This window comes from Tiliqua scincoides, chromosome 6, assembly GCF_035046505.1.
Source record: "Tiliqua scincoides isolate rTilSci1 chromosome 6, rTilSci1.hap2, whole genome shotgun sequence".
Taxonomy (NCBI): domain Eukaryota; kingdom Metazoa; phylum Chordata; class Lepidosauria; order Squamata; family Scincidae; genus Tiliqua; species Tiliqua scincoides.
In genome coordinates this window covers 64,652,658-64,662,632 of record NC_089826.1, presented here as the reverse complement: position 1 = coordinate 64,662,632, position 9,975 = coordinate 64,652,658, and positions in this window count along the sequence as shown.

The following is a 9,975-nucleotide window of genomic DNA, read 5'->3' as shown; positions in this document are numbered from 1 at the left end:
CACATTCCAGAGAACATTAAACGGATCTGAGCACCACAGAATTAAGCAAGCTGAAACAATTCCAGAGTAGATCAATGAACAAACAAATTCCTTTTGCTATTGCTTGCCTTGTGGGTGAATGATACAGGGAGAGAATTTCAGAGAGCTGATGAACAACAGTCTACATGATTGCTAATTAAGCTTCAGCATCAACAGATTACAGCATCTAGGTGTGCCACAGGACATTTGCTGGAAACTGCAGTGGTCTTCCATCCAATCAATAAATATAAGAAAAGATACAGCTATATGAATAGCCAGTGATTCTTACATTGGTATCTTCAGGGCTCTATAGGAGGTGGGGGGGGGGGGTGAACAATTTTTGGCACAAAAATAGCATAGAAGAGTTAAACACCTTTTATCACCATATTATTATTATTATTATTATTATTATTATTATTATTTATACCCCTCCTTTCTCCCCAAAGGGACCCAAGGCAGCTTACAACGATTAAAAAACACAAATTAAAAGCAAGATAAAAACATATTAACAAACACATACCACAATCACTCTCTGTACCAAGTCCTCATGTCATGCAGCTGCTATTTTTATTTAAAGCAAAGCCCAAACTAGACAATGATGCATTAAAGTTGTGCCCTGTTTGATCCTCGGAGTAACTAACATAAGCCAAAGTTTAATCCCTACATTCTACACAGAAATGACTCAAAATCATTCTAAGAAGCAGTTGAGGATTCTATTTACAGGCTGTTTGTGCTTAATGTAAGGTCACTCACAACTCAAAATTATTATTTCTGTCTCATGAACACACACATAAACTGACAGCCCAGTCCTAATCTGCGCTGGAACAGGCAGGCAGGTAGGATCACACTGTATCCAGCGCAGGGTTGGGGCTGGTTGCGGCTCAGCCCGGGCAAGGGGAATTAATTCCCCTTACCCTGGATAACGAAGCAGCAGCCCCAAAGCAGCTACTCAGATCTGTGCCACCTAAAGGGGTGGCACAGATTCAAGCAGCCCAGTGCTGTCCTGGGTCACCCAGGAGTGGGGTTATGATCTGGCCCAAGCACCAGATCCTGGCCCCACCCCCATTCGGCCCTGGCCCTCCTGTGGGACCACATGCCCTCCCCCTGCCCTGGAACACCCACCCACCGTCCACCCTCCCCAGACCCCCACGACAGCCTGACTTGGCCAGCACGAACTTACTGGTCCCAGGGTTTGCTCCGGCGCAGGGAGTCTAGTGCACATCCTCGCACAAGCCTCCCTAACTCACAAGGAGGTGCAAACGTGTCTTATGGCAAGTTTGCGACACTCATGGGTCAGCGCAAGGGACTTGCGCCAGCCAAGGAGCACTCAGGATTGTGCTCTGAAAAAATTTTTTATGACACCTCCTCGAAAAAGACAGCATTTCAACAACCATTTATGGAAATGCTGGTTTCATTCAAAATATTTGGAGGTTAAGATGTTGAGTTTGTAATGCTATGGAGAAGCACAGGCATAATTTAGATTCAGATAAGTTACATATTAAGAGAGGGTTTTTAAAAACAACAAAAGGAATACAGCTAAAGTGATCTCTCATTAAAGACACAAACAGTTGTTGCGTAGCAACAGAGAAAGTGTTGCTGTCCACAGATAATTTTAAGAAGGAAATTGTCTTTGATAAGCTACACCAAGTTTGGAGGAGGGAAGAGCAAGAAGGAGAAGAAAAAAAAAGATAAGCTGAATAATTTTTTTTTAACAGGCAACATCAAAAGGATACATTAGAAGGAAAGCCTCAGTGACTAGAACTAATTTTCTTTCATTTTTCTCAGTTTCAACTTTTGTTATTTTTATCTATTAAGACTTTCTGTGATTGATGAGTCATAACATGAATTTTAATGGGTGTTATATAAGCACAGTCTAATTTGCTACATCTTTGAACAGAAGCTGTAATAAAACCAGGCATTATTTCAATATTTTTTTACCATCAAAGTTCGTTCTGTGCATAACTGCAGAAAAAAAGAGCTGCATTCCATACGTGCAAAAAATATGAAAATTATTGATTTGATTTTTTTTTTCCCTGAGCTGAGGGTCTGCACAAATGTGCAAATGGGTGAGAAAAAAAAAATACAGTGGAAAAATAGTCTCTCTTTTCTTTTCTTTTCTTTTTAGTGAATGTTGAGTGCAATTTGTAATAAGATTAGAACGCATGCATCATATTCCTTGCATGCAGGTTAGAGCTACTGAATCATGTTCCTTATCAGGAATGTGTGAAACCTGTTCCTTTATTTTCAAAGATCTCTCAGCCTTCTCATATGCTGGCTTTGCATTTTCAAGACATGTCCACAAAAATCAACACATAATTTTCAGTGTAGATCTGAACCACTGGAACACAGAGTGTTAGAGATGTAACTAGGGCGGAGCCTGAGGGGCACAAGTCACTTCCAGGTTCTCCCGGAGGAGGAAGCACTTGCTACAGTGGGTTTGCCCCCCCCCCCATTCCTTCTATTCTCTTATGGAGGCTCCTCCATAGGAGAAGGAACAGGTGTATGAAGACACTCAACAAGCACTCCTTCCTCTAGGGAGAGAACCTGGAAGTGACCTCACAGCATCATGTGATGTCACTGCCCCAGGTCCGGGGTACAGCGTTATGCCTCTGCAGAGTGTGATCTCCTTTCAAAAGCACTGAGAACAGCACAGATCTGAATCAGTGACAGATACTGCAGACACAACTATCTTAGCAGCCCATCATGTTTCTCATTCAGTGGACATCAGTATAAAGAAATCTGGGCTGAATCACTGTTGCATGTGACATGCTCATATAAAGAAGGAAGAATCAAAGTGATAACGAGTTTTATCATGAAGACAGCCCACATAAATGCAATAATAACATAAAATCAGTGCCTCACTACTTCATCCCACACAGTGGCATAGCCAATAATTTTGGAGCCTGGGGCAGAACTAAAGATGATGCCTCAGAAGTGACATCACAACCTGAAGTGACATCATTTCTGGGTGTGATGTCATGCCCAGGCTTTTCAAAAAAGTAAAAAAAAAAAAAAAGATGGAAAAACCCGTCACCTCCTCCCAGCAGCTCACCACCCCCTCCCTCTGTTGCCTCTTGCCAGCACCCCTCCTGCTTGGCCCTAAGATCCTGGGGCAAGAGGTGGCAGTGGTCAGAGGCTGTGCTCGCCACTCTGCCACCTTCTGAAAAAAATACCATTTTTTTTCCTCAGAGAGGAAAAAAGTAACAATTTTTTCACCCCCCTAAGCCCCTGGAGCAACAGCTGGCTGTGTTAATTGCTGCCTCTTTAAATAAATCAACAAAGAACTGTTTGTAAGAGGTGGCCGCTGCTGGCTCTTGCTCAGCTGCCTCCCCTCAGCACCAGCTCTCTCCTGCTCACCCCCAAGCTCCTAGTTGGTTCCCCAAGCAAGAGGAAATGAGCTGCCCCCCAGCACTAGCCTCCCAAGCCCAAGTACCTCAGTGCTCAGGCTCTAGTCACTGCAGGTCACTGTCGGATGCACAGTGGCCACCACCATCTTGGTAGTGGCCAGCATGACACCATCCCCAGAACCGGAGCCCAGAAATTGTGTGTGAGGGGAAGGGATATTATTTTTCATTGCTGCTTCTTTTTCCTTTTGAAATGTTGTGCTCTTAAGAATTTTGTGTCCAGGGCAACCACCCCTATGGCCCTGCTCACATTATGCCATTGACTGATCCCGCATGCTCCCAAACATATCAACGTATGCCAAATGAAGGCACCACTGTCACAACCACAACTCAGAGCCATCATTCAAACAATTTCAAAAGTGTTTTTCTTTTTTTTTCTTTTTTTGCAGATTTATGCCATTGAGGATGCAGAGAAAAGGAAAATGAAAGGGCGGGTTGTGTGTGTGTGTGTGTGTGTGTGTGTGAGTGTGAGTGTGTGTGTGTGTGTGTGTGTGTGTGGGTAATGAATAAATTCCTTTCTTGTTTTTTTTCCCTACACACAAATTCCCATAAACCACATTGGTTTTGAAATCAGACTCATCAAATTCTGTGTGGAAGTCAGAAAGTGAAATACTGTACAACAGGAAGGTAAGGCTGCATTGCTACGCACTTACCTGGAAGCAGTTCCACTGAACTCAGTGAGGCTTACGTCTGAGTGGATATGCATAAGATTGTGCCATTAGAGTGGTAGCCATATGCATACTCAGCAAGGGAAGCCTTTTTAAGTTATATACGCAACAGATAAAAACATCTATCTTTCACCAGGTTGACAGCTGCTTCATGCTTCCCTGGTGTTTAAAACATAATTGCTAACAAAATGCTACCTGCTAGAGATGAAAATCACAGCTGCTGCCAGTAGCTTAAAATGCAAAAGAGAGGCAATAAACTTTCAGACTTCCATGCAGCTTGGTGGAAGCTCATGGGACAGCAGTGAGGCAACAGTCGACAAATCCAATCAATTTGACCAGACAATTGGATAACTGGCTTTTGTTCCACAAAAGAATATATTCTAAAATACTTGGGTAGCATTTTATCTGAAGCAGAAATTAAAATTATACCAAGCTAATTCATTTAGGGACGCTTTTGCTCTCTAGGAATTGCTGGCTTTTGTAGAGACTGCTTTGGAGATCATTTGGAGTGTTCTCAGCTTTCCTGTTCTTTTTAAGAGAGGTTATTTTGTACTGTTTTCTTTTTTCAAAAGAGGCCAACTGTAAACCAGCTTAAGCTGTTTTGGAAAGGTGATATAAATGGTTTACAATGAATGAGTGAATGTATAAGCAGACAGAAAACCTTGGTTATATCCAAATCATTTCCTTCATTTGTGCTTAATTTCTAGTGATGTTCTCTTTGCTCTCTGGCTTAATTTTCGGCCAGGCAAAAGTGAACCCACGATTGTGTGTATTTGCACATTTATCATTAAAATCATGTACATATATCCGAAAGCAGCGGTGGCAACAGTATCTGGTCAACCATGAGACAGAAGCAGAAGAAAAGAGGCCCTGAGGGGGGACATGATTGAGACATACAAAATTATGCATGGGAAGGATAGAGTGCATAGAGAGATGCTTTTTACCCTCTCACACAACACCAGAACCAGGGGACATCCACTGAAATTGAGTGTTGGGAGAGTTAGGACAGACAAGAAAATATTTCTTTACTCAGCGTGTAGTTGGTCTGTGGAACTCCTTGCCACAGGATGTGGTGGCATTGGGCCTAGGCCTAAGGGGACTGAACAAATTTCTGGAGGAAAAATCCATTACGGGTTACAAGCCATGATGTGTATGTGCAACCTCCTGATTTTAGAAATGGGCTATGTCAGAATGCCAGATGCAAGGGAGGGCACCAGGATGCAAGTCTCTTGCTGTCTTGTGTGCTCCCTGGGACATTTGGTGGGCCACTATGAGATACAAGCTGGACTAGATGGGCCTATGACCTAATCCAGCGGGGTGTTCTTATGTTCTTAAATATGGACTTGTACTCTCAAACAAACAAACTGTGTCCTATTTGCTTAAGGGTGGAATTAGAGTCATGTTCTGGGTCTGAAGAGGTTGAAGATCATTGCAGGGCTCTCCACACCCCTGCCTGCTGGTTGGATCTGGCACATGGCTAGATCAGTCCACCGGTGAAAGGTGCTTACTGTTCTGCCAGGGAGCCGCTGTTCCATGCTACCAGTCGCCCCAAAACTCTGCCCAGTCAGTTGCTTCCAGGTTCCTCACCCCGACAGCCATTGTGCCTGGATTTCAGGGCAGATGTAACTGACTGGAGCACAATTTCAGGAAGATTGGTGGTGCAGAACAGTGGCTCCTGGGTGGAAAGGTAAGCACTGTTTGCACTGGGGGAATTCTTCCCAGGCACACTGCGATCTCCAGTTTGGAGACTGCAACTCTATAGGATAAAATGCATAGGTTGCTATTTGACCCAACCCCTGCCCCAAGCACAGGAGTTGACTCACAGAAAGCTTTGAGATGAAACTAGAAAAGAAAAAGTGCTAAAACACAATCCTGCCCAAAATACATTTGAGACTGAAGTACATTCAGATAGAGGATGCCTGGAACTGGAACAGCTGTATACTCCGCAATAGAAATCATACGGTTTATGATTTTAGTTAGACCTTTGTAGCTTCTCCCACAAAAATCTTCCAATGAATTCAATCTAAGGCTGCCTTTACATTAACATAAGCCATAACTAGCCCTGATGGTGGTAAGGAGCATGAAATAATGGCAAATTAAATTATATAGGGTAAATTGATGATCCACTATTGAGAAGCCCATTCTCATTCTTGCTTATTCTTCAGCAAGGACTTTACTAGTTATAGCCCATGTATCCAATTTATCTAGGAGATACTTGGCACAGAATCTACTTCCCGTATCTGAAATATAGATTGGTTGATAATTGCAACCCATCTTTGTACAGGAATTATTATTCCTAACCAGAAACCAGAGCAACCAACTCTGACTCATTAATAGAAGTAAACAAGTCTCCAGCAGGTGACTGACCACCATTCAATATTATTGATCAAAACTCCAGGTGGAATAGAATCGTCAGCTGATACATTATTGACTGCCCAAAGAATCTGAAGATATTATAGTTTTGCAGGGTAAATGCAGTGAGAACAATAAACTTACCCACAGTACATGCGGACCGATTCACAACATGTTTTATGCTGAGATGGTCTAGCAGCACAACTGACTTTTTGGAGTGGAGACACTGTTAATTCCAAAGACATTACAAGCTTATCTCCTGTGTCAAGGATAGGCAGGCTATGATTCTGGAAGTTTTGGGGGCTTGTTTGTTTGTTTTGCCAGAGCTTTGGAAGCTCCTAGAGCAAAACGGTGGCTTGAGAAAATGCAGCGCCTTGCAAAATGTTGGCCTGTACAGTAATTCACACATTTCGGTTGTTGTTACAAACACACTCATAAAATTTACCCTGCTCAATAGTCCATCCATGCTCTAGACCAGTGGTCTCCAAACATTTTGGCCAGAGGGCCACATCAAATATCTGGCGTGGTGTTGAGGGCCAGAAAAATAATTTAAATATAAAATTTAAATAAATACGTAAATTTGAGATGGAACTTAGATGAGTGAATAAAGGAATGAATGAGCTCATTTATTCAACCTCTCTGGCCCTCAGAACACCCTCCAGACACAATCAGAGTACAGTTCTGGTCATGTTAAGTTGAGTGGGCCAGAGGCTTTCAGGGGACAAAAGGTTGGCCGCAGGCCAGATAGAGGCTTCCCACGGGTCACATCTGGCCCCTGGGCCAGGGTTTGGAGACCCCTGCTCTAGACAATGATAGGCTGTGATTTAAATCTGAGTTAAATCTGAGGGAGACATAAGAAAAAACTTCAACTACCAAGATAGGGTCTGTGCAAAGTGTCTACTTGGGGATGTCTTTAAATTCTCATTGGAGTTCTGGGCATTCAGGAGTGACTTTCTACCCACCCCTGCAAGACATAGCTGCAAGGAAACTCTCACCAAGTTTTATGGCACCTGAATTATTTTTCAGAATTTGGGTATGCAGAATTTAAACTCAGTTTTTCTCATGCAAGCATAGGTGCAAAATTCAGAACTCTTTAAAAATTTCAGGGGACTTTTTGAAGCTCTTTTTGCTGTCCTCAAAGCCACTCAAAGATTTTAGCCAATCATCAGCCTCTTAAATTGTTTCAAACAGTGTGCTTTAGTTTGAAATTGACTGCCTCCATTGGAGACATAGGGCAGTGAATCCCGTGATCCACAGCTGTAAGTCCTGATAAAGTGCCGCAAAAGTGCTACTGCTCTTATGTAGCGTGGGACCACAGGTTCAAATGGCCAGAAAGCCCACCCATGTGCCAGTGACTCACCCAGACCATGATGGAGCAGGTAAGGTGGCAGCAAGAGTGGCGGGGGCAGTTCAGGGAACGATTGGGATGGACAGAAGGTGGCTTGAGGTGGAAGGGGGTGAATCTTGATGGATGTTACACATGCCAATATCCTGTCTCCCTTTTTCCAGTCTGACATGCCCCCTAACTTCCTTGGACTTATGATAGCTAAATAACTGGTGTGCGTCCAAGGAAACCCATTGGTGGGGAGGCAGCTAACAGGGATGTAAGTAAAAAATATTTTAATTAGCTCTCTTAGGCTGTCTGATCACCTCCTACCATAAGATGCAGTGCACATTCTGTTGGTGCCACTGCATTGTGTAGGCTGGTGGAGGGTAGGACTGGGCTGCAAGACAAAGTTCTGCAGATTTCCTTTTCCTTTGCTCCTGACAAATTTTGCTGACCCTCCAAAAGCTCTTTTTTTCCCTTTGAAATTCTTTGGCCATGGCACCTAGGCAAAAACCTACAAATTTTCCTCAACATTTCACACAATTCATTGACAAGACACTGCTACTGGATTGCCACAATCAATTAACCCTAATAAACCATTCTGCTATGTTGTCATCGTAACTGCTCTTGTTTTGGGCTATGTCATATGTTACCAAGAAACACAAGATACCAAGACCAAGATATGATATAAGAGACCGAGAAACACTTGGAATATATTTCCGCATACTCTCTGCTCAGTTTCTTTCCTCAAAGCCTACGCCCGATCTGGTCTGATCAGGGTCAGACCTGGTAGGTACTTGGATGGGAGACCACCTGGGAATACCGGGTACTGTAGGCTTATACCATAGTCTTTCGAGACTGAAGGTTGCCAACCAACCATAGTACAAAAGTAAATGATTTTACTGTAAGTAATTACTGTACTGATTACTGTAAGTAATCATTACTGTAAGTAATGATTTTACCTGAGATCCTTACCATTGCCAGTAAAACACTGGACATTCTGGTCACTGTTTTGCTCTGGCTGCAACTGGAGTTGCACCACCACTGCTGCCCCCACTGGACACCCCCAAACACACCTCCCAAGCTGTGATCTACAAGGGCTCCACTGCATTCCTCATGACCTGGGCAAAAAGTCAGGAGAAAGGAGCAGTGTGAGAGGTATGCTGGAGCCAAAGAAAACGCTGCCACTCCCAAGGTGCTCAAGGCAGGCATCCTTGACTACAGAGACAACTGATACAGGGGCTAAGAAAAGGGGAAAGGCCCAGAGTGAATGTGAGAACGGCCAGGAGGGATCACAGTCTATGCCTGTGATTAAAAAAAAAGGTGGATATAGGCTGAGGGCTCTGCAGAAGCCTCTAGAAAAGGAAGCCATCTCCACGAGAAGCCATCTCCAAAAAGAGGAGAAGGAAGACCTAGCATTGTTGCCTCTTATCTTCCCCCACCTGAGAGCTCCTTAAACACAAAGAGGCCACAAGACACTGACCCTTACAAGTAAAATACACTGGCCTTTAATTTATAGGGGGTATAGTTTGCACCCAGAAGCTTTTCTAGATCTCATATTCATAGATATGTAGGTTTGTGACACGTCTCTGGATGTTATCAAAGGTACCTCAGTGCACTCAGCCGGCAGAACTAAGAAACACCCCTGAGAAAGGTCTGTGCAACCCACTGTTAAAACATTTTCCATCAATATGAATTTCAGAATGTACTTGGCAACCTTGTCTACTTTCCAATCATTTCTGTAATCAGAATCATTGTCCCATTATTTTCTTTGTGGTAGGTTAAGCCTATTGATTTGCTCCCTCTCCCTAGTGGCAAAAGGGAAGAATTACTTGTTCCCCAGGTTAAAATTTCAGCCTCAAATGTCAGGCTGTATTCTTCCCATCCCTGTCGTGAGACAGAGCTTGCGTCCTGAGTACACTTCTGTACTGCAGCGAGTCATGGACTCTTCGCTCACAACAGGAGAGGAAACTGAACGCTTTCCACATGCGCTGCCTCCGACGCATTCTCGGCATCACCTGGCAGGACAAAGTTCCAAACAACACAGTCCTGGAACGTGCTGGAATCCCTAGCATGTATGCACTGCTGAAACAGAGACGCCTGCGTTGGCTCGGTCATGTCGTGAGAATGGATGATGGCCGGATCCCAAAGGATCTCCTCTATGGAGAACTCGTGCAAGGAAAGCGCCCTACAGGTAGACCACAGC